This window comes from Anser cygnoides, chromosome 1, assembly GCF_040182565.1.
Source record: "Anser cygnoides isolate HZ-2024a breed goose chromosome 1, Taihu_goose_T2T_genome, whole genome shotgun sequence".
In the NCBI taxonomy this organism is placed as follows: Eukaryota; Metazoa; Chordata; class Aves; order Anseriformes; family Anatidae; genus Anser; species Anser cygnoides.
In genome coordinates, this window is record NC_089873.1 from 203,718,905 (window position 1) to 203,745,155 (window position 26,251).

At 42.2% G+C, this 26,251-nt stretch overlaps 1 long non-coding RNA gene across 2 annotated transcripts; it reads right to left on the reverse strand.

Moving 5' to 3' along the window:
- Positions 1–6,679: 6,679 nt before the first annotated feature.
- On the reverse strand, positions 6,680–18,393 carry LOC125184358 (uncharacterized). Of its 2 annotated transcripts, XR_010828425.1 has the most exons (5): positions 17,204–18,393; positions 16,786–16,849; positions 13,205–14,625; positions 9,392–9,560; positions 6,680–9,219 (listed from the first exon to the last, which is right to left on the reverse strand). It is a non-coding gene; the product is annotated as an uncharacterized lncRNA (long non-coding RNA). The 2 variants fall into 2 exon arrangements; XR_010828424.1 differs by having other exon boundaries at positions 16,786–18,393.
- Positions 18,394–26,251: the final 7,858 nt, after the last annotated feature.

Consider the following 26,251-nt stretch of genomic DNA (forward strand, 5'->3'; position numbering starts at 1 on the left):
TTGAAAATGAACAGGGCTTGCACAATGCCAGAAAACACTCACAATGCTGAATAGAAAAGCAGAGCAGAAATTTTTTAAAGACTGTACAGCAGTGTACATTCTGGAACAGCTGAAAACACCTCAATACATAAGTCATCATATAGGTAAATTATATGCTGTAGACTTAGGCTTGAATTGATCTTCCTATTTTGCAATACATTTATTTATTCATACTCTGTATAGCATCAAAGCCATCTCTAGTTCCCTTTCCAACAACAACTAGCTTAAGTTATATTTAGAATAACAGAGAATATGTGTCTGACTCTGATTGCAGTTACTGTAGCTAAGCACCAAAATGCATTTAATTTGTGAAGAGACCTAGTAATACGGATGTATTACATAAGCAACACATTTTTTTCCTACTTTCTCTTTTTTAATATTCTCCAAGCAATTCTTTCATTGCCATTCACACAGACTAGTACCTTGTTCTTCAAACAGCCTCACTGGCTGTGCGGTGCTGTGAGGGAAGGTCAAACTCTATTCAACATATGTAAGAATAAGAGACCCTTGTGGGCATAGTAGAAGAGATGAGCTCTCACAAGAGATATGAAGGAAGATGTTTAATGCATGAAACTTAGTGTCAGTTCTCATCTGAAATATGAAGAACATTTTAATAAATTGCTTAGCAATAGCTTTTGTCCTGCTCTCATATCTAGTAAAATGAGAATCTGGCTTTAACAAATACATTCCAAGGAGATTTAAAGAAAAGTGTGTTCTTTGGGGAGATTTCTCATGTAGGGGTTTCTCAAAGTTAAACCCAGTGGGGATCTTTAAAACTGATTAAATTTATTTTAAATGTCTATATATATTGTGAGAGGAAGATTCCCTTCTGTGCAACTTTCTATTGTGGCTGCCATTATAAAATCTCAGTAATAGATACATATAACTACATTTCTTGCCTTTCCACTTCAATATAAAATCTTATACTAAACTGATTTTTATCTGTGATAATAGCATCATAACATGGTACCAGGGACATTGAGCATCAGTTAGCAGCAGGTTGTAAAACGAGATACATTTTGTTAGTTAATGTTCAACCTAAATCCTAATGATGTCTTAAAACTTAAGCTAATTCTCTCTTTAATATTGGGCATCTTTGGCTTATGGGCTTGATCTGTTTGCTTATACTGCAACCTGCAAGAATGACTCTGTTTAACTAAATACTGTTATATTGTGTTATAAAGCCCTGTGCAAATCTTTGCCTTCTGGAACCACCTTGCAATAAGAATTGGCTTCCTTTCTTGTTCACTGATGTACTGGAGTTATGCTGCTGTGTAGTGGCAAATTAACTGTTGTGCTTTCTTCCATTTCACTTCATAAAGCTGAGCATTTTCAAAGAAAGGCTAAGGGCAAAGAAGACAAGAAAGGATAAGTGAACATACTGCACCAATGCACTGACAGGACAACAGAGTCCTTCAGTACAGAGTCTTTTTTTTTTTCTTTTTTTAATTCATTGAAGCAGACATCGCTGTCAGTCCTGCAGTGCTTTTGTGAGTAGGACTCCCCTTCTGATACAAAATATGTGGGTATGGAACAGTTGCAAGATGATGCAAGCTGAATCAAAATTGCATTTGGTCCCTGCGGAGTGTTCCCTACATTGGAAAAACTATTCTTTTGCTGAAGAAAACAGCCATTCACCCAGCCTCAGAGTTTCTCTTTAATTAGACATTTCTGCTGTTTTCCAGGGTCTTGAAGCTTTTCTTTGCATTCTGCTTTAAGAGGGCTGTGTTATTCCTCCCGGTGTTCACAACCTGATAATAGTCAACTGATCTGGAGCAAAAGTTTACAAAGTGGCTGTTTAAAATAAGCCTGGAAACTGCACATTACTGGGCTTCATGCTAGATGCTCAGCAGTTTGTAAAAACAGTCACACCATCATCTCTGTCCTGAATATGCCCTCTGCAGTCTGCTTGTAAGGCTCCTATATCCTAGTTCAAGCTGTCTCTTCTTACTCCCATAAAGATACATAATAATTCTGCAGAAAGTAAGGCCCTAAGGATTCAAATACATTACTTTACCAAAAGTAAGTTAGATGGTTTAGCGCCAGAGGTGATTTCATTTTAGCTAAGAAGTTTCTTGTAGTATGGCTGGAAAAGGTATGTGCTATTATTTTTCAGTCTACTCTAAAAACTTCAGTTACACTGGAAAAGGAACAGAAATTAATGCCTTCTGTAACACAAAACCTGTATCTACTAAAGGAAAGAAGTCTAGAGATTTTTAAGTAGTGTTCAGTCCAGTTTTCATTTTCTAGATTGTCACTTTCCCAGCCCACAAATAGCCTTGTACAGATATAGATGCAAAGACAGAGAAACCAGAGGCAGCTTCTCTGCACAAACCTTCCAAGAGCCTAAACTAGTAGAGCTGGGAAAAGTATGAAAGGAAGGGAATGACTCCTGCTGTTTTGGGACCAGCTGAGCAAAGAGGGACTCTTGGCTACTACACTTGGCTATGAGGAGTAGTTACAGAGCCAGGACATTATTTCTAGGGAAAAGCATTGGCTTCTTTCATTCACCTTCTGAAACAGCTAATGGCTGGCAGATGCTTGTATCCTATCAACATGGAGGCCTCCCTCTGTGTTTTCATTGCTCTGTGTAGAAATGATAGTCAGGATTAGCACAAGTATGTTCTGCAGAACAGGCTCCAACTCCCTGGTTCACAGTTGAATGTAACAAGATGAATTGAAGGAATTCAATAGTGGCCTCATTAGTAGAAGGCCCAATACTCTGTATATGGGAGTAAAATCATCACCTTCACTCCTGGGCTCAGGAAACAACCACATCCTCTGGGTGGCAATGATTGTTTCTGTGCCATGGGCTGCAAGGAAGATGGTTCCTCACATTTCTCTTGTCATGAGCATCCTCCTATCTCAGAGACAAAACAGTATGGTAGGAACCCTCTTATTCCCTCTTTTCTATGTCAGTATTTGAATGAAAGTCCAGGAAGCACTACTTAAAAAACAAACAGTGCCTATTTTGTATTCTTATTGTGCTGGGAAAGGACATGCAGTCTGTCACTAAGGTGGTCTGATTTATTCAGTCCCAAAACCACAGTTTACATAAGGAGTCAACATTGTTTAGTGTAGCCTTCAGTCTCATTGACATTCATTCGTTCCACTGTGGTCTCAGTTGATCTCAAGATTTCAGATAATAGCTTCAGTATTGTAGTGGTTTCACACCAACATGCAGCTAAACTCTACCACAATCACTCTCCCACTCCCCCTCCTTGAGGAAGAGGGGAAGAAAATACAATGGAAAAGGGCTGAAGGGTTGAGATAAGGACAGGGAGACCACTCATCAATTACCATCACAGGTAAAACAGACTCACTGTAGGGAGATTAATATAATTTATTGCCTATTACTAAAAATCTAGACCAGAGAGAAATAAAAGCAAACTAAGAACACCTTCCCTCCATCCACCTTCTTCCACTCCTCCCCCCGAGCAGCACAGGGGAATGGGGAGTGGGGGCTGCGGTCAGTCCCTGACGCTTCGTCTCCGCCGCTCCTTCACGGTCCCTCTCTGCCCCTGCTCCCCGTGGGGTCCCTCCCACGGGATGCCGTCCTTCCCGAACTGAGCCTGGGGGGCTGCCCACAGGCTGCAGCTCTTCCAGAACTGCTCCCACACGGCTCCGTACCACGGGGTCCATCCCCCAGGAGCAAACTGCTCCAGCACGGGTCCCCCACGGGCGGCAGCTCCCCCCAGGCCCCCTGCTCCTGCGTGGGCTCCTCTCCACGGGCTGCAGCTCCGGCCCGGGGCCTGCTCCTGCGGGGGCTCTCCATGGGCCGCAGCCTCCTCCAGGCCACATCCACCTGCTCCACCGGGGGCTCCTCCACGGGCTGCAGCATGGAGATCTGCTCCGTGTGGGACCCGTGGGCTGCAGGGGGACAGCCTGCTCCACCAGGGGCCTCTCCACGGGCCGCAGGGGAACTTGTGCTGCGTGCCTGGAGCACCTCCTGCCCTCCTGCTGCACTCACCTTGGGGGCTGCAGGGCTGCTTCTCTCTCAGCTCTCACCCCTCTCTCCCAGCTGCTGTAGCACAGTAGGATATTTTTCCCCTTCCTCAACTCTGCTCTCCCAGAGGCCCACCCAGCGTCGCTCATGGCTCAGTTCTGGCCAGCGGCAGGTCCCTTTTGGTGCCATCTTGAGCTGGCTCTGATCTGACATGGGGCAGCTGCTGGGCTCTGCTCAAGGCCACCCCTGCAATTGCTACCACTACCACCCCTGCTACCAAAACCTTGCCACATAAACCCAATACAGCCCAATACCATCTGGCCAATAAGCAGTGCTTATGTGAAGCTAAGCAAAACCACATCAATATTTATGTTGACAGATAGATCCACTCCAAAAGGCAAGGTGTTTTTTGTTTTTGTTTGTTTTTTTTGTTTTGTTTTGTTTTGTTTTGTTTTTTCCTAGCAGAGTGTATGACATCTACTAGTGAATAGAGTGCATCTTCCTCATGGGGAAATTCTCTCTCCTGTGCTGGAGTAAAATCTCTGAAGGTGATTCCAAGTTGTAAATTGTCTTTGTGCCATTACAATCATTTTAAAACATTTTTAATCTCATTTCATAACTGCATTTGACTTTTTGATTGTATCATCTATGAGACAGTCATCTTACAAAAAGAAACACCTCCATCAGTGAAGCATCTAACAAAGCACAAGTGTTATTTCATGGCATTGTGTACTGTGTACTGAGTAACCTGAGCTGGAAAGGACCTAAAAGGATCATCAAGTCCAACCCCAGGCTCCACACAGCACTACCCAAACATCAGACCCTATGTCTGAGAGAGCTGTCCAAACACTTCTTGAACTCCAACAGGCTCAGTGCCATGACCACTGTCCTGGGGAGCCTGTCCCAGTGCCCGACCACCCTCCGGGTGAAGAACTTTTTCTGAACACCCAGTCTGACCCTCTCCTGTCCCAGCTCCATGCCGTTCCCTCGGGTCCTGTCACTGTCCCCAGAGAGCAGAGCTCAGCGCCTGCCCCTCCGCTCCCCTCGTGAGGGAGCTGCAGGCCACCATGAGGCCTCCCCTCAGCCTGCTCTGCTCTGGGCTGAACAAACTAAGAGACCTCAGCTGCTCCTCATATGTCTTCCTCTCTAGACCCTTCACCATCTTCATAGCCCTCCTTTGGATACTCGAATAGATTTATGTCCCTTTCATATTGTGGAACCCAAAACTGCTCCCAGTACTCGAGGTGAGGTCGCAACAACGCAGCCTCAGGCAGGACAATCCCTCCCTCGCCCAGCTAGCAATGCCGTGCCTGATGCACCGCAGGGAACGGTTGGCCCTTTTTGCTGCCAGGACACGCTGCTGGCTCAGATTCAACTTGTCATCAGCCAGAACCCCCAGATCGCTCTCTGCAGGGCTGCTCTCCAGCCTCTTGTCCCCCACTCTGTATGTACATCCAGGGTTGCCCCTTCCCTGGTGCAGAATCCAACACTTTCTCTGGTTAAACTTTATACAGTTGGTGATTTCCCAGCCCGCTAATTTGTCAGGATGTCTCTGCAAGACCTCTCTTCACCCTCGAGGGAGTTAACAGCTCCGCTCAGTTTACTGTCAGCCACAACCTTAGCAATGTATCTTCAAGTCCCGCATCTGAGTCATTTATGAAAACATTAAAGAGAACTGGCTCTAACATGGAGCCCCACAGAACCCACCAGGGGTAATAACAATATAAATGAATAATAAATGCATACTTTCCATGGGAGGTTTGGTTTGGTTTTGTTTTGCTTTTTTTTGTTTTGTTTTGTTTTCTCCAATTTAAAATGGTTCTACAGGATAAACCCTTTTGCTCCTCTTGGGAGGACAATAAATTATGGCGAGGGTTATTTCTGTTTAAGGTTATTCTGACAAGAAGAAAATAGACCATAAAAAAAAAATCGGTATCATCATGTAATGTGGTAATTACTGTAGTTAAACACATAACCAGACAATGAAGAACCAGGGATTTTCCTTGTATAAGAGAGGACAGTCATATATTTTCTTTCTTGACTAGTAAAAAATGATTTAATTAAAAATAAAAAATAAAATTGTATTAGTCAAGTCTGAGGACATTGTGAAGGGTACACATAGAAGAACTAGGTGTGTATATCTCTATTGTCAGAGACAAAATTATATTACCTCTGCACTAGCTATGAATTTGGAAGATAAACAGCAGATCTCTGTTGTTCAGAAGAGGGAAGGGTAAAAAAAAAATATGAAACAAAACAAAGTTTTTGGTTTTTATGGGTAGGATTCACCTCACCTAACCTTAACTGTCGCAGATTTCTAGTCATAGGTTGCCATTCAGTCTGTCTCTGCTGTCACTGGAGAAAGATGGACTTGTTCAGAGGCAGCTTCTTGCCATTTATCTTAGACATCAACCCTCGATTAAATGAGCCAGGCTCTGGAGGTCCCTGCCTTTTCTTTCATTGACTGAAAACAGCCTAAAAGGACTAATTTTACATCAAATGTTAATATGTACATTGGTTATGTTAAATGAGATGAATTGCACGCTCAGGTTACCTGTAAGATGACTTTACAATTTTATCCCATGAAACTTCCACATCATTGTGTTTGCCAGAGATCAAAAACTCAGGCAGAGAGATCATGACTATTTCTTGATTCAAACCAGGGAAAGATGTGTCCCAAAACCAGGTGGAAGCAATCTTCATATTTATTTTTGAAGAGGTTTCTAGAGTTCAGTTAGTAATATTATAGGAAAAAAAAAAATCTGTTGACAATCAGTCTGTTTTTCCATTGTCTTAACTTTGCTCCCATTTGGCAAAAATTAGATAAAATGAAGATGAGATAAGTTGGAAGTCTGGCTTTAAATCGGTAATTTTAGTTATTTTCTGAATGTTTTGATTTTTTGAATTTTGTTAGCAACTATTATGTTTGTCAAGCTGGGCATTAAAGTCTGTTTGTTACTAGAACCTCCAACCCTATACTTAGCACATTTTTGCTAACCAGGCTGAATGTATTTAGATATATTCACATAAGCAATTATGTAACTAAACTTAGTTCAGATTCTTAATACTTTTAGTTTTAACCAGATTTTCTATGGAAATGAAGCCTAAATTATCAGACTTCATATATGTATATATATCTTCCTGCCTGTAATGCTTTCTAATACCTTTGAACCCTCTAATTTCTACCAAATCTGACAGAGGTTCAAGCACATTATAGTCCTAAAGGTTTCACCACATCCAGATGAGATAAAGCTCCTATCATTGCCATTATTATAGAAAATGTAGCAACAAGAATTCAAACCTTTGTAAAGACAGTGGAAGTCTGCATAGGAGAAAAATACTCTGAGTACTCTGAGCACAGGAAAAAGGTTCATTTACATTCACATCTTTTCAAAACCGCAGGATCTAAACACAAGTGTCATCCATTCTGTTGCTCATGGAACAACTTATTAATTTTCTACATGTTAATACGGGACTATTTCTCTTTTATTGTTGATGATAAAAGCTGATTTGAAAAAGACAATATTAAAATTGAAATTGAAATGCACAAAGGCAGTATTTTCAATCTTTTCGTTTCAACTAGCCTTGTACCCTAATATATTTAAGCACAAATCTGTGATTCTCCAGGGAAAAGATCATCTGCTGTCACAGAGTTAATGTATATCCAGTACTCCATGTCCAAAGTAAACATTGTGACTCACTGTAGGAGCTTCATGTTCCATGAACAAAATAATTTACTTTAGTAAAGACAAATTAAAGAGTGTGGGAAGTAGCCAACTGACAGTATTTTATTTTGCATAAGCACAAAAATGATCCCAGTTCTATTTATTTTTTAATTCTTTCCATAAAAGTCCAAGTTCAGCAGTGTAATCAGAGGTTGGAATAGTAAAATAATGTCAGTTGGAAAGCATCTGTAGAGATCCAGTCCATCTCCCCTAACTCAAAGCAAGTTCATCATCAAAATAGAGTCATATTACTCCAGTCCACTTTTGAAAATGTCCAAGAACATCCCGATAAGGTCAATGGCCCTCTGTCCAAAGCTTAACCACCCTTACACTGAACATTTTTTCTCTTGTGTTCAGGTGGAATTTCCCCTGCTCTGTCATCTCTCTATTGTTTGCTGTTTTTGTAATGTGCACCCTTATGAGGACTCCAACACTCTCCTCCATCACCTCCCACTTAAAGCAGTAAGGTCCCTGTCCCCTTCTCTTCTCAGACTCCCAGTCCTGAAGCCTCTCCTTAAATGGCAAGTGCTCCAGCTCTGATCATCTTGGGGGCCCAAAAGCCCTTCAAATATATCTTAAAAGTGCTAGGTAGAAGGGAAGATCAATTTCCTGGACCTGGTGGCTCCACTCTTTCTGCTGCAGCCCCATACATGGTAAGCTTTCATTGCTGCTACCTCTGCTTCCAGAAAACTGGTCCAGTGAAGAATGAGTAATGTTTATCCATTCAGACTACCATACCCTAAAGCATTATAGTACAATAGCATTAAAATCCAAAATCCCAGTATTAGAACTTTTTTTTTCGGTCCAGTATATTCATATGCACATTTTGTTGTTTTTTTGTTTGTTTGCTTGTTTGTTTTGATTTTTTAAAAAAGAAATATGACCAACTGCTGTTTGATTTATGCATTCATCCAAGCTAGCCATAATCACCTAGGAGACAAATAAATAAACAGAGCTTTCACACTTGGATGGTCTAGACTAGAAACCACAGACCTCACACCGAAGTGTGAGACAAGAGTCTCATAAATAACTGTAAAATGTGACTCTTTTTTTTTTTTTAATTGTATTTTAATCAGCTTTCGACCAACAGCAAAACTTTCCAACATAAAATAGTTCATGTGAAATAAAACTTTGGGTCAACAAAAATGCTGAGTTCCTTTTCATATACACCTGGAATTCTATAATACTATAAGAACTAAAATATGGAACTAGAGATGAAAGTTCATGAAATGCTTCCATTTCACTCTATTTTGTCTTTAGGCTTGAACATGGTTTGTGGGCATTGTCTTGAAAGGATGGTTACCTGTAGTGCAGAGCTGTACTGAAGAACCTGGGTGCCCAAGATACATCTTTTGTTCTATTAGCCTTCTCTCCTTCACCTGACCACCCAGGCCCAAAAGCCTCAGGTGTCTTCCAGTGGCCACAGGTTCTACAGATTCTCCTTCAAATGGGCAGTTCAGATGTAGCAGCAGAGCCAACACATGGCCAAAGGCAGCGGGTTGCCAAGTCCTGTAATGCCATGAGACAGAAGGAGCTTGAGGGCCCGATGCCACCCAAGGCAAGCCAAGCCTATCCCTAGCCCCATCAACCATGGCATCCTCTGAGAAGGTACATAATGCCCTGTCTGTAAGCTTTTCAGGACCTGCCTTCCTGTTTGTGCCCAGCCCTTGGAGGTACTCACCATGTGTCTCATGGTCTTGAACATCAGAGGGATTTTTTTCTGTAACTCACACCACTGGAAAAGTCAGGAGACCCCTCACTTTTTAGGTCAATCCATTTTTTGTATATCCTGGTAACTCTTCAGACTATAGCCATGAAGTAAAAAGCAGATGGCAGAGGTTGTCCGTCTGCTGATGAGAAGAGATGACGAGTTTTATAAGCACATATAGCATGGAAAGATAGAGCACTTCACAGAGGTGGTAACCCCAGGGAAGAGCTCCATAATACAAACGTAATGAATTTGAAGCCATTTGTATTCAATGCCACTATATTAGAATAACTGTAATAAAATAAATTAGTAACATTAATACTCCATTAAATAAATACATAATTACAAGTGCACTTTTAATTTCCAATGTAGTTTTGCCAGTCCCCATATCAGGACTAATGGTTCCCTCTGGCAAACAGGGCCTCAGAAAACAGAAGTTTGAGTCAGAAACCTACAGGGATTCCCTCAAATATAACATAACTGGTATTAGAGCCTTTAATGTCAGGTGATACAGATTAAGATTTTGGCAATGTGTTTTCTAAGCATTACATATGGATTTATATTTACAAGAAGGTTTCTTATGAAAAAAAGAGCAACATTGTACACAAACTCACCTGTCATTTAAGTTCAAAAACTGATTGCGATAGCAGGATTTTTTTCTTAATAAGATGGTGTAATGCAATCTAATTCCTTGTGCATAAGGTGAGGGGCAGAAAAGGGAAAATGTGTTCTGCTAACTACTCCCCTAAAATGCAATGGCCAACACTGACATCAGTTAGACAAGACCTGTAAGTGAACATCATGAGTGAAAGATTTCAAACAGATCTCACATCCATGGTGCCAAGTTTTATTTTCACAGTTTGTCAGAGACATATGATTGGTGCAGGAGCTAAATCTGCTGGCTTTACGATACAAGAGTTTCTCTCCCCTTCCCTACACAAGGGGAGTTTTCCACTGGTTCTCTTGAACTAGTTTTGGCCCTGACTACCTGAACTCCACAGAGGTACCAGATCATAACACTGAAGTTCCCAATTGCATGTTCTGTCATGCATTTATGTGTTTAAATTTACAGCATACCAACGAGGTGGAGATAGGAAGTGGACAGACCGAAGTGCAAGATGGGCTGGATGAAACCTGGTGATGATCAATGAAGGAGATGAGGAAAACAGTAGACAAGGGTTACCAAAGTGAGGGGTCAAATTGCAGCTACTTCAGTGTTATGTTTTGCTAAAGGAGGGCTAGCTGAAGGAGGACACGGCTGAAGCAAATATCTTCTGGTTTGCTGTGCTTGGACTGGAAACACTCAGGTGTGATGGCCCAGACAAAGAGGTGGTAACCAGGTACTGAGAAGCAGAGTGTTTTTTTACACCATATGAGTAAGGCGCACACTTTCTGACTGTCCCTTAAAATACTTACCGCAGCAAATGCTGAATATTTAACAGTCCATCTAAGAAAACACAGAAATATTTAATTTCATCCTGTTGTTTAGTTCCTACTACATGAAGAACCACTGTCATGTTGTATTGGTCTTGTTGAATGCAGGAGTCAAGATTTCAGTCTGAATATCCAGGTAACTTTCTAAGTTATCCAAACAACTGCCATTCCTGAGGACATGCCTACAACTTAGAACTAGATCCCTAAATGTACTTTGTACATAAGAGCATTTATTTCTTTGCTAATATTACCTAGTGAGGAAGGAGGATTGAATAGGGACAGCCAAGAAGATAGGCTCACAGATCATGCAAATCCTTTCTGTCCCAGTAGAATCAGAAAAATCTTTTTGGCTTACAGCAGTGCACTGTGTTTCTGCATAGAGCTAAAAGTGGGTGTGATGCTACAGCTTGCTCTAGGGTGGATTTGGCCCAGTGTTTTTGGGCTGAGCTTGGACAGAGCCTCTGGGGTTTGACTGGGCTGGAGGCTGTGGGCATGCTTGCAAGTTTTGCCAGATCAAGTGAACGTGCTCAAAGCCTGGGAAGAGAAACACTTCCCACTCAGATTACACCTATCTGTGATATATGGCTTAGTCACACTGCCCATTAATCAGCTGTCAAACCCATGATGTCTGTCAAAGTCAAAACCTGTGTTCCTGTATTTTGGTATCACACCAAAAGTTATCTGAACTTCTTCAGGTTTCAAGACAATTCCTCTTTGTCTTTCACACCTTTGAAGCTTCAAAGTCATGTCTTTCAGAGATATCCCTAGAGGTTTCATGAGTAACCTGAGACACCCTCATACAGTGCTAGAGTAAAACTTATCCTCTTCAACATATTTGAGATTTTCTTTTACATTTCATTATAGTGGGAATTATTCAGGAAAAGAAAGTGAAACTGAATTAGAGACCTTTTAGCAGAAGAGTTAAACAGTGTTATGTTTCCTACCACTAACTGCCCTGCTTCTTATTAATTCAGCCTACAGTTTTAGGGTCACTAAAACTTTAAAAAGGATTTATTTGGATTAAACTGGTTATAGGAGACACAAATCTACATCTCAGGAGTAGGCAGCTTTTGTTTTCCTGACTTAACATCTTCACCTTCACCCCCACCCCCACCCCCCAAAAAAAAAAAAAGTATATTAATATGTTGTTCTCAAACTCAGAATACTATTTGTGGCTCCTCTTCATCCTGTCATTTATAAGAGCTAACAAGATGACTGCATCCACTGTACAGGCTGGGAAGCTGAGGCAAAGCATTGCCCAACACAAGACAGCAAAGGAGTGCTTGGCACCAGAGGCAGCCCTGCTCTGCTCACTGCCCCCATCCCTGCTTTGCTCAGTTATGTGCTGCTGCTAAACACTTGCTCCTTTGGCTAAAACAACATACAAACCGTGCCCCAGCAATCCAGAGACCTTGACAGCATCACCTTGGATTTTAATAAAAGAACTTCTGTGGTTCTCAGTTTTTATTTTATTTTAATTATTGTTCTAAATTTCAAAACTTTAAAATACACTAAAAATAACAGAGAGCAGATGTCGCTCAGTCACCTGATTCCAGGAGAAGGAAGCACCAAAAACTCCAGTGCTTCAAGTTCGTGCAAAGCTGAGATAAATGTCACATAACAATGACAACACTAACCTCTGACATCAATGGGCAAGAAATTAATTTGATTGTGTCCAAGCTGTCCAAAATTTAGATGTTATATTTTGTTACATATAAGACCTCTAAAATGAGGCCTTAAGTCCTCAGGAGGGGGTATTTTAAAAAGCATTTTTCCCTACCGCCATCATCGGTACAGTGAAGCCTTGCAACATTTTCCTATGGCTTACAAATCACTGTGCATGGGGAATTTCAGTATCTGGCATCTGTTAGGAGCATGTTACATACAGTAACAAAGCTGATCCCTGGATAGCTCATTTAGTTAATAAATAAAGACCAAGACTTTACTAAGTTCCTCCTGCTGTAGCTCTGAAATGGCAACCTCACTACCAATTATCTCAGCAATGCTTTTAACTCTTAACCCAGAGGCCAGCATGTAGACATTAAAATTTCTGCTCAGCTGGCTCTGTAATAGTTCAACCATGCTACAGACTGTGCTTTCTCTGTTGAGCCAGGTTGTCTCTGAACATTGTGGTTGTAGTCAGAGAATAATCTCATTAATAATAAATTATGTTATTCAGCAGACACCCTTATGCATCACACCATTTAGCATTAAAAACAAAAAAAAAAGCCTGTTTGAAGATGCATTAGTTCTTGAAATGCTGGAAAATGTATAACTCTGGCATACCTCATCCCAGACGTGCAGAAATGCAAACGGTTAAAGCCTGATTATTAAAGAGGAAAGTATACTGACCTGCTTTGGAAGGAATCCCATTTATCTGAATCGCTGCACTTCCCCTTTAGCCACACCAGCCAACTGCTGAGCAATATTCCCTGGAAAATCAATTATCCAGTCCTTAAAGGTTGTGTGCACCCCTGATAGGAGGAACGGGTCTTAAAATTAGGGCAAAATCTTTCCCAGAACTGACTTGGATCCAGACACAAAATTCTATGCATATTCAATTTTAAAATTACTATTGTGTAGCTACTTGTTAGCTGTATTTCTGCGGAGCTACCAGTGAGCCACGAATGTTTTGCTATGTAAAATCCATCCATATGCTATTAAATAAATCAAGAAAGTGTATTGAGAAAGCTGGTTTAGGGTGTGAGGAGACAGATGCCAGAGCATGAATTGTTGCAACTTTACTGCTTAAGAACTTGGAGATGATCAGATGATCACTGTTAGGCAGTCATTTATATCTTCCTAGCGTGTTGCAATTGTAAAATAAAATGAGTTACTTTATTTCAGGGAAGTTAAGTAATTCAGTTCCTCAGCAGTAAGCCATGGGGCCGCATTAACTCATTTTCTTGCAGTCAAATGTATGTGCTTTAAAACTGCAACTCTCTAAGAGTTGTAACAATATAAAATCTACCTCCGTGGAAAAAAAAATAAATGCACATAAAACATGTGTAGAAAGAAAACTTCAAGCTATGCTATCAGCAATAGACAATAAATTAAAGGCATTTGGCAATTAAAAACACCTCCCCCCAAACAAAAATAAATAAATAAATAAACAAACAAAAAATCACACCACCACCACCAAAACCATTAGAATGAATAAAAACAAAAGCAAAATTTGACCAAGGAACAAACAGCCAGGTAAGAAGGCAATTATTTTCCTTCAGTAGAAATTTCTGCATGATGGAAAATTATGTTCCCAAAGACCTGACTTTAAAATCAATTTATTTTTTTTTCTGGCTTTCCTCCTTGCAGAAACAGAAGACCAACACTCCTGTCACAAATGCTCTGGTGAGATTTCCTGTGGAGGTGGGTGGAGAGGGGGTAAGGTAAACACCAAACGCATGAAGGGCTGTCCCATAGCACACAGCTGGACATTGCAAACTAAGGAAGGCTGACAAGCATCGTATCAGAGAAGTTGTATCCCAGAGATTTACACAAGGGACAACACAAAGCCTTAGGAGGAGTCCTTTTGACATAATGTTTTGCATGGAGGGGGAGGAACGAAGTAATGGAGCAAAGGACATAATTCATTTGGGCTATGTTAGTGCTCTCAGCAGAAGGCTGGAAAAGCAGCTACATGCTGAGAGGAAGGAATAAGTGCCATGGTAAGAAGGCTTGCCTTGAACTTACTTTTGTTTCTTAGCCCTTAAGCTGAGAGGCACTCATAGTGGGTATGATGAGTTTTCCGAGCAAAATCCTGCTCTCAAGGCTGCCTGGTAATACATAAAACAGTTGCAATTACCAAAATGACTGTCTGCTAATGAAGTGCATTTCAGTTCTCTCCGTAACATGTGGAGAAGCACTGAGAAGCATGGCACAGCCTGTAATAGCCTCAGTGACAGTAACAATGTCAGGTTTCATATGCTTCTTTGCTAGGAAATTTCATAACCTAGACAGAGGTTTGCAGAACATCCTGAAGGAGACCAGCAGGGCATGGTGGACCAGGCTGGAGAAAGATGCATGCACCCATTGCTTTTGCAGCCCTGCGTATCATCCACAGATATTTTGAACTCTGAGATGCATTGGAAGAAGAAGAACAGAGTTTTGACAATGGAGGATCATTTTTGGCAAGCTGTAAAATCCATCAGGATTAAGAAGGTCTGTGAGGACATCATCGGGGTCTGTAACAATGTTGAGAGGCAGCCAAGAACTCCATGAGACAAGAGTCAGATGCCTGGTGAATAATGCACTGTTGATAACAACAATATTCATAGGGTCTGATACAGGAACCGTCCTTTGCGATCTGCTTGGGAAAAGCACACACTCAACACTTGGCATAATTCAAGCCCTCAGAGAATCTACTGCTCTGGTTTGTGTGTGTCCTCTGGCTGCCCCTGGCGTGACGCACAGCAAGTCTGACAGAGAAACAGACAAATTCTGATGACTTTGAGGATAAATACCCTACGCCTCGTGTGGACACGGCAAGAATTCCCAAACAATGCAACCCCGCTCAGACAGAGCTAATTTAAGAATTTATTGGTCATTCATTGCTCTGTCTGGAATCATTTAGTAAGAAAGAAAAAAAAAAAAGAAAAAAAAAAAAAAGGACATCAGCTTAAAACACAGCACAACAGCACACAGTGATTTCATTTGCTTGGGTGTTTGTCTTTTTCTTGTTTTAATTTTCTATTTCTTCCCTATTTTTAGCTTGATGTGAGTTTAGCTTTTATCTGAGTGATGTCCAAATCACTTTTAATGAAACGTGCTAAGCGCGGGTCACAAGCCAGGTTTTAGCACTGTCTGTAATCAGGATTCCAGCTGATTAAATGCATACTGAGGGGCAGCCAGTATGAAAATGTTCTTAATATTCTCAGTTGAAATTGAATTAAGAGTGCGTAGACCTTGCTTTATCAGAACAGCTACTAATTTCTCCAGAGAAAACCCATATAAATTATTTTTGTAATGCTGAAGTTCTTTCTGGGTGAGCTACACGTCAGTAAGTCAAAACAGTTGGACTGAAACACAAGAAGATATCTATAGGATTTTGGAGAACTCTGCTCTTTATGCCTCTGAGCTCCTGGCTTCTAACACAGACGTGCCTTGTCAATCACACTTACTGCATTGGATGCAAAATTTTATAAGGTACAGTCTGTTTTGCACAAGCAAATTTTAGGCTTAAATACCTGAAATTTTCACAAATGTCAGACCAAGCAACCAGCACTTTTAAGAGTTCAGCCTAACAGACACTCTGACCACTACTGTTGAAATCCAGCTGTTTTATTCTAATTATCTTCAGGAGACAGAAAAAGTGTTCAGCAGCCATCCATTCTGTTCAGACCGGCAGCAGTGAAATCCTAGATCCCTTCAAACATCATTTTTCATCTTGTTTACAAAGTCTGCCAAGTTCCCAAAGAATTAAGGTCTTACTCGGCTCTGCTCTGATTGCAAGCAGATAGGGATGAACATTAACAGCCAGAAGCCCGTATCTGTTTGCATCAAATGTTTTTGTGTGGGCACAGAATATCAAAAGGCTCCTTCACTTGTCCGTGCACTCACTCTGCCTGTGTTGCAAGGACTGAGAAGGGGATTTTTTTTAACTGTGACAGTCTCTGTTGTCACTTACACTGGTGTGATGCTGGAACAACTGCTTTTGGCACTGGGGAATCTGGACCCATGCATATGGGCTGGAGCATTTCAAAACTCTCACACAGGTTTCCACACAGCCCCATCCGTGGCAATCTGCTAAACAACCAGGGGAAGTAAAAAGATTTTCTGCTTCGGGCTATATAGGTGAAAATGGCATGTCACTAGGATTTTGACTTTCTGAGGTGAAATTGTCAAGTAACCATCAACTGCCTGGAGCCATGGGAGAGTGAGTTACAGTAACAGATTGCTCTCCATAATAATAAAGCTCCTTTTAAAATATATCTTACCAGACACCGTGACAGACCACTTGGGGACTTCTTATCAGTGAAATCATCCTCCACACACAGCAGCCTGACAGAAACAGAAAAATAGAGTTTGGTCAGTTCATCCAACATGTTCTGCCCTTTTGGACTGTATTTATTAAAAGGGAACAGTTTTTCTGCCAAAGGTAATATTAGCATAAGTTAACAGTGCATTCCTGCAATTAAATCTCCCTGAGAAACACTGGAAAGAAACACTGGAAAGAAACATCCTTCTTCAGTGGTTTTAACCCAAAAGCACAGCCATCTGAAAGCAAATCCGACTGGAAAAAAAAGGTGACAAACCACTTGGTTTCCATTCTCCAAACACTGAGAAGAGCATTAATATAATTACAAAAACGGTACAGCTCAAGGGAATGGAAATGAACACATTTTAAATACTTACCAAGAATGTATTTAAATATGATTAAGTTAATAGACCTGCACAGAGGGTTTTGTATCTGCTGAGGACAAGGGCAGGTTGCATGTGGTTCTGCAGGAGGAGGCCAAGGCTCAGCCACGGATGGCCAACCTACACTAGCATTGCCATTCGAAGAGTATATTTTACTCTGGGAGAAGGGAATTCAGGCCCCATCTCCCAGCCAAAAAGGTTGTTTTCACTTGCATCAAAATCAAATTATAAAAGGAAGTCCCAGCCAAAACCACAAAACTCTCCTGGTTTTATGTTACGACAGGATGAAGCCACCAGTCAACTTTACATGGTTTCCACACACAGAAAAAAAAAAAATTATCCACAGGTTTGGCAATAGGAAGAAGAACATATCCCCAGTTCAGGCCTAAAAGTGAATGAAGGCTGTGTTTTTTATGGGTTTCCTCACAAAGCTTTTGCACAGCTGTGTCTGTTTTATAAATAGAACTAGCCAAATTAGTTGTAGAGTAATATCCATTACAAAAGTGGCCCCTCAGTATTTTTCCACAAATTCGTCCTAATTTCTTTCATAAATATGAACTCCTTGTTTAAAAGATTTTTGTCAATATCTCGTTTGAGCAGTTGTACAGTAAAAAACAGGATTCTTTCCAAATGGACAATGCGATTATTCATTATTTTTATGTGTCAGTAACTACCAAAATCATAAAGTATTATCTCTACTTGGTGAGTGGTAACTGAAATACCAGAAGCTAAAGAATACTGAGCTATGAAGTTTTCTGGGGTGACTTTTTGGATGAACTATCCATGCAAGAGTCCACAAAGCTTTCCAGAATAGTAAATCTTTCCAAATATACAGAGCAGCTTTCTCAGTATTCATAAATAACAAATAATTTTAAGCCAATCTTGGCACTGTTATTTGGAAAATACTAAACCACTCTCTCTACTATCAAATTAATCCTATATGCAAGTGTGTTTATCCCTTAAGTCTTAAAAAATATTGTACTATATCCTCTGATAAGATATTATAAACAATGACAATGTCTTTCAAAGTATTTGTTATGCTCCTTAAAAGTGTAATTACAACGAGAGAAAATGAGGGAACAGTGGGATAGATCTTTTTAGCCAAAAATAACAAGAATAACAAAATAGCAAAATATTCAGCAAGCTAACCTAGAAACCAAGCGATTACATTGCATTCAAGCTGAATAATGCAACCATCCAATACAAAGAGCTGAGGTTTGAGGTGAGGTCTTCAGTGATGCCTTAGACTTGTGCTCACCCTTTGCTCCCCTTGAGTGACAAGCAATGTGGAAAATTTATCTCCTACTCAGAAGGAACCAGCAAAAAGCCAGGTGGAGGCCTCCAGATCTCACATAGATTGCCACCATAGGGATCTTCCTGCTCGTTTCAGGTGGGATATCAGGCTTTTAGATCCCTTGACCCCAGGTCATCTGAGATTTGCAACAGAAACTGCCTTTACTGAGAATTTACAGCATTTACTGACCTGAGTGACAGAAGATTTGGTCTGAGGTTTTTGGAAGAACCTTAGATCTGGTACAACCCAGCCCTACGCCCAGCACTTTTCCTTCTTTACAGTGAAATAACTGTAAATTAGGTTCCATGTGCAAAGACCAAAGGGGATGCCCGTGCAAAGCAACTGGAGATGGATGTGTCAAGTGACCCCAAATTGTCATGGTCACTCATGAGCAGAAAGGCAGGGGAAAAAAAGGCAGTCCCTTCTGCTTACTGTAATAAAAAGGCTTGCAGATCCATGATTTGATTTGCTCTCCATATAACCACAGCTATTCAATAATCCATGTTGCCACACTGCAAATTCAACAGATGCAGAGTGGTGGAGCATTCACAGGCCTCTTTGCACAGGGTTGATTAAAAGCTTGAGGAATTAATAATGACTGAGAGAACTGGCTGAGAGAACTACTGTAATCTTCCAGGGTAGCAATAGCTGTGGAAATGATATCTGAGTGTACGTGCTCCACATAAAACTGTTTGATAGGAAAGTGAACATATTGTTCCTGTATATGTTTACCAAAAGTTTCTGAGCCCTAAGCTCCTACACAAAATTTGGATAACTTCAAAGGTCAGTGCAACAGGTCTGTGATATCACCAGAAAGAGGAACTTTTCTTTCTTCTCTGGGTCATGTTCTATCAGTATTGTGTCCTGCAGGAGAAAACCCCACCACAGCCAGCTCTCACAAACGCCAAGAAAAAGCTGACTTCTGGATGGAATAGCTCCCCATCAGTGAAGCTCTGTGAGGGCTCTCTTCAGACAGCAGAGCAGACCTTAAAATAATTTGATTTCATTTGTTATAAAATTAATTAGAGCAATGCTTTAGTTTAGTTTCTGTGTAAATAACCAACACCTTGCCAAGGCAACCAAGAGGCAAACTTGTCCCACAGCACCACTCAGATTTCACAGTCAATATGGGAAGAGCGAAGGGAGGTATCTTCCAGTACACCTCATGGCTCCTCCCCTGTTTTTACACCATGTCATGGCATGGTATTGAGTGAGTTAAAAGGATCAGCCTGTTTCCCCAGGATGAGAGATGTCTGTACACCAAGCGCACCAAGAACACCAGCTATTAGGGAAGTGCCTGGTGAGAGACCACCATCTCCAGTCGGACCCTGCCTAGTTGAAAAAAGACACCCACCTCTAGTTAGCACTACCCACACGCATGTTGTTAAGTGCACACAAAGGGCACAGCATAGAGCAGTTGTTTGTAATGGGCTATGACTAATTATTTTCATTTGCCAGCACATTTGGGGCCATATTTCTTAAACGGTAAGTTCTGGAATGGTAACGAGACCCAAGGGTATTTACCACACCACTTATCTGTTATTAGAGCACACTACTAATGTGTCTGTGGGAAGACGAACATTAACTGAAGGGCTGGGAAAAAAAGGTCATTCAAATGCCAAGAAAAATGAAATTAATTGCATAAAGCATAAAACAGTGCTGAATCAATCAAGCACCAGAACGCTAATAGAGACAGGATAGGCAGGTCAGCTGTGGCGGGCACCCGCCCTTCAAGCGAAGTCTGGACCTAGGGAGCAGAATTAAGCTCCTGCTCCCTGAGGTCCTTCCAGTCTGGGTCCTCTCGGTCGCACCACATAATGGCATGGCCAGACACTCTGTGCTGCCTGCAGCTGACATGGTTTAAGAGATTACAGCCCCAGGCACCCCAACCACTTGCCCCCACTTCTTCCTTCCACCATGGCTGATGCCAGTTACTACCTCTCCAGAGTCACCAGCAAAACCATGTTTCTGTCCAGGTTTAGCTACAACTTTTTAGGTTTTGCTTGTTTTAATCTTTAAATAGGACACTTTGTCAGACTGAGGCCAGGAAAAATTACACCAGCAGGTCCTAGGAGGAGGTGAGGAAAAGCAGTCACTGGGGTGCTACGCTCTTTCACACCAGGTCAGATACAATCAGTTCAGAGCATGGTACTGCACACAAAATCAGGAGAAACTCCTCAGAGAGTTTCCTTGCAGCAAGAGTGACCTTGCAGCATCACCAAAGGAAGACAATATGAGCATCTTGTTCTCAAGCTTTGGGCCTAATTTTGTCTAACCAGGGACTGGGAGGGTTTCACCATCACTGTATTTGACAGCCCAGAACGTCAATGCTCTTCTGTTTCCATTTCTCCTACAAAAAGGAAGGCCCAAAGATTTTGTTTTTATAGTTCACATACAAGTGATAAGATATCTGCCTGGGACATAGAGATGAAGAGGCGGGTTGAATATACAATGTTGAATACATGATGTTGAATACTGTACTGATTGTACATGTAGCATGGAGACTGGGAGGTGTAGAAGGGGCTGTCCTCTCCAGTCACAAATTTCCTTCACTGATTGAAATTACCAATAAAAGGTTCCAGCTGAGAAGAACCATGCCAAAGTGGGAACAGCATGACAGTGCTGTCAAAGCTACTGCTGTTATACAAGACAGAGCAGTCCTTGAGCTACAGCTGAACAGTATTCAGGCACTCTTGTATTTCATTTCACTGCAGCACATGAAAAATAAATCCAGAAGCAGAACTAGCTAACAGCAGACTATGTACAACATCTGAAATGGCTGTTTGAGAAGTACCATGCCAGTCCCACAGGAGAGGGAACTGTTTCTGTGCTAGCCTGCTAGGAGGAAAATTCCCACACAGAAATCAAGACAAACACCCTGGCAGAACCCAAGGAGAAGCCAAACCTCCCTTTTCCTGCTGCAATGCACCACCCAGAAGCACTGCTGATCTTCAGCAGCAGGGACCTCAGCACAGCACACATTTCCACAAACAGTTACAGATCATACAACCCACAGAGGATCCTGCAAAGTCTCTGTTTTGCAAGGTGGAAGTGAAAAACCTGCTGTTATAACTATCTTGCACTGCATGCTATTTGATTTGAAGAATGGTACCTTCAGTGACTAAAGCATTACTACTCTTTATTTAAGCGCACACACAGAAACGGTGGCCCTGCTGGTAATTGGCGATTTGGTCCAAAACCAAAAATGATAAATGAAACTATATCCCAGATCATTAGCAACTTTGGATTTATCTGACGGAGTAGAAACTTGCTGCAGTAAAGATTAAAGATACATCTGTGGGTTTTTAGTGCTTGGTGATACCCAGATATAACACTACTGTGGAACTAGTGCTCTGCCCTGGGCAACTTCCATTCCTCATCTCTTCTCATCCTCAATGAAAGTTCACACACTCCTGTTCTCCTGTTTTCTTAACTGACATTCACAGAAATGATTTCAGCACCCTGTGCGTGAAGGCAAGCTGCAAATATGTGCAGTGACCAGCCAAGCTGGACGTAGGTATAGTCATGCGCTGCAGGGACAGCACCAACACTGTGTGATTTCCTAGCCAATCATTTCCAAGCCTAAGTAAGATTTATAGCATTTCTGTAACACTTAATCTCTTCAGAAAGAGGTTTGTGTGGGAATTATTGCCTGCCTTTAAAAGCTATAAGAAAGCAAGGCACTGAGAGATTTGGGATCATGAGGGCTACCAGATTCCCTCTTTAGAAATTGTGTGAAAAATTCCATTATCAATGCTCAAAACAAAGCTGTACTTTTGTCTTATATGTACCAAAGGCGATTTGAAATTCTTTAAAAATGCAGCAGTTGCACTCTACTTTCCTTGCTAGAGCTTCCACCACTTGCAGCAGTCACTGCTTTGGTATTCGGCACAGCTCAGGGGGTGAAATACATCCTGGGGAGCAGACAGGGAATGTAAGCCTGGAGATGTGAAGAAAGGGGGAAGGCTGAGAACTCTGGAAGCTTAGGCAAGGGTCCATTTCTCAGGGAGCATCTGTGGGTTAGGATGTTTTTGCCCTGCACCTTCTCTTCTCCTGTGCCCCTCAGGTGCACCAAGTGCCAGGTATGCTGTTTCTGTGACCATGTAACAATGTGACACGGAGCTCTAGGAGAAACAGCAACCACTGCACAATTATTGGCAAACTAACTCTGCTATTATTTCTGAAAATAAATGTGCACCAAGATGGTGACTATTTAACAGCTTTATCTCAAAATAAACTGGGGAAATGGAGAATCAATTCATGGACATCCCACGATGATTATTTTGCCCAATGTGCAGGTGACCCCTACATGTGAATCACAAAGGCTTGGCAGAGAAAAGCCCGAGACCCCTTGTTTCTGCCCAAAGCACTCTAGGGACTTCCTTTTGCAAGGAAGGAATTGGATATTGCAGTTAAGGGAGACAGAATATCCCACAGGCAGAAGGGAATCCAGATTTGTCATATAAATGATTTACTGTGAATTTTTGGCTCAGCTCTGCAACTCAGATTGCAATTCACCCCAACAGGCACCTTCCATATGTCTGAAATCGTGTGACACTCATTCTTGTCGGTACAATGCAATAATCGCTAACTGGCAGGTTGACCAAATACTTTCCATAGTCACAAAGAACAGATGTTGCACCATTCTCCCCAGCTATTAAAGATAGAAATAATCAGTCTTTGTGCTAATATACTAAGTTCTATTGCCCCATGATCTCAACACACTTTCATATCCCTCCTGTCTCCTGTGAAATAGGAACAATAATCCATTAACGCAGTAAAACAGATTCTATTGGCTAAAAAGTACTTTTGGGGAGGGCATGCAAGAACAGGAATCTTTTCCAGTTCGATTACTAAGGTCTGTTAATCCTTACAGCATCCAGTGCTCCTCTAGAGAATTCCAGCTTTTAAAATAAAATAAAGAAAAAGTAGACTGTTTTACAGGGTTCAGCTTGACCAGAAATTTATCTTTTTAATATTTTGGTTTGTTTATTTTCATCTTGTGAAAACCACGCTGTAAACCACCACCTACCAAAGCTATTTTTCTACAACCATTGAATTGCTTTAAAGAGTATGAATTATGACACTGCCACGGAATATAATTTCTTCTTTTAAATCAAGATGGTTTTGGAAGTTTTGAAACGTGTATTTAAAAGATAATAGAATCAACAGAAAGAAAAATAATACTTGATTTTTTTTGTGTTTTCCTCCCCCTGCCCACCCCCCTAAACGTCCCACGTTCTGAGCAATGCCATCATGGTAGCTTGGTCTGCCTCTGTAGGTCCCTTAGGGTGAGCAAGGATGGCTTTCTCCTAACACACACACAGGTTCCTAGCTGCAATCCCCATGCTTGTTTGTTTGGGTTGCATGGATGTACAGGACGTTAGGATGAGTCCCAGACAGCCTGCTGCTTCAAGTGTCTGAAGACAAATAAATTTCCTGCGTTTAATAGCAGTACTACTAACATGGCACAGCAGTTCAATTATCAAATATACTGTTTAGTTAGCCATCAAACCTTAAAATATTTCTTGTGTGAAATCACCCCAGCACGAGAAGTTTCAGTCCAAGTATCAAAAGCGCATTAAAGACCTAAAGCCAATTCCTCCTTTTACACACTCCAGCAGGACCAAGTATTTATATGCTAGCCTACAGCAATAAACATAGCTCTGGATATAACCAGCCTTTTCCCAAAAATGAGACTGCACGTCTGCCACTTTTCTCCCTCAGCAACAGAACACCACTTTGGGGCAGTCCTGCAGGGCACAGATCACTCTGCCCTGCTTAAAATAGTTACAGATGTTCATGAAATTAGAGGTTTGAGCTACTGGCTCAGCTCTGTCAGACCAGCAGAGAGGCTGCTGCTCACAGAGTCTCAGAACACCTGAGGTGGGAAGGGATCTCTGAAGATCACCTAGGCCAAGGCCCTTCCCGAAGCCAGGCAGGTTGCTAAGGGACATGTGCAGCAGGTGTTGAATATCTCCTCAGCTGGAGACTCCACAATCTCTCAGGCAACCTGCGATAGTGCCTGACCACCCTCACAGTGGAAAAGCATTTCCTTATGTTGAAATGGAATTTCCTTTTTTCAGTTAGCGTCTCTTGCGTCTTGGCCTGTCACAGGGCATCACTGAGAAGAGCCTGGTTCCATCTTCTTTACACCCCCTAATAAGATCATAGAATCAGAGAATCGCAGAATGGTTTGGGCTGGAAGGGACCATAAAGATCATCTAATTAAAACACCCATGCAATGGGCAGGGACACCTCCCACCAGACCAGGTTTCTCAAAGCCCCATCCAACCAGGCCTTGAACACCTCCAGGGATGGGGCATCCACAGCTTCTCTGGGCAACCTGTACCAGGGCCTCACCACCCTCTGAGTGAAGAATTTCTTCCTCATATCCAATCTAAATCTCCCCTTCTGTAGATTAAAGCCATTGCCCCTTATCCTTTCCCTGCACTCCCTGACAGAGTCCCTCCCCAGCTTTCCTGTAGCCCCCTGTAGGTACTGGCAGGCCGCTGTAAGGTCTCCCTGGAGCCTTCTCTTCTCCAGGCTGAACAACCCCAACTCCCTCAACCTGTCTTCACAGGAGAGGTTCTCCAGCCCCTTGGTCATCCTTGTGGCCCTCCTCTGGACTCGTTCTAATACTTCCATGACCTTCTTGTGCTGGGGGCCCTAGAGCTGACATAGGGCTCCAGGTGGGGTCTCACAAGAGCAGAGGAGAGGGGGACAATCCCCTCCCATCCTGCTAGCCACGCTGCTGTTGGTAAGATCCCCCTGAACCTTCTCTTCTCCAGGCTGAACCACCCCAGCTCTCTCAGCTTCTCCTTGTATAACAGGTGCTCCAAGCCCCTCACCACTTTCATGGCTTTTTGCCAGACTCTCTCCACTATGTCCATGTCTCTCTTATATTGCCCAGTCCAGAACTGGACACGCAGCACTCCAGGTGCAGCCTGACCAGTGCTAAGTACAGGGGAAGGACCAGTTCCATCGACCTTCTGGCAACGCAGCCCAGGAAGCTGGTGTCCTCCTTCGCAGCAAGGACACTGCTCTGGTTCAGGTTCGTCTTGTTGTCCAACAGAACTCCCAGGTCTTCCTCTGCAAAGTTACACTGCAGTTAGCCTTAAGCTTGTACTTGGGCCTAGGATAGATCTCTTTCCTGAACTCATGAGTCTTCTGCCCACCCATTTCTTCATCCTGTCAAGGTCCCTCTGAGTTGTGGCACAACTGCAACTGTGGTGTATCTGGTGTGTCAAGGACTCCTCCCAGTTTTGTATCACCAGCAAACTTGCCAAGGGTACAGCCTGTCCCACCATCCAGGTCGTTAAAGATAAATAATTCTGGCCTCAGTATCAGCTCCTAGGGTACCCCACTAGTTGATGGACTTTTTAGCCCAGCAGTTCAGCAGTTGTTTAAGGAAAGCCTTGGCTGCTTTTTCCTGATCAGGTCACCTTTAGCAGACATCCACAACAACGCCAGCCTCTAATCCTGACCCATGAGCTCTCAAGATTATGGCTCATCACCCAGCCCAAGGCACAGCCCCCTGTGTTCCCCATACTCTCAAAAAAAAAATGGAGGATGACTCCTCCTCACCTTCCCAGCCTGTCTTTCCCAAAGACAGTATTTCCTGTATTCAACCTTTGCAGCACTCCAAATGTGAGAGCTGTCCCGCCATGTCACTGTGATCCCAATGAGATATTAGCTCTGCAACTGCATGCAGACCTCCAGTGCCTCCTGTTTGTTAGCCATGATGC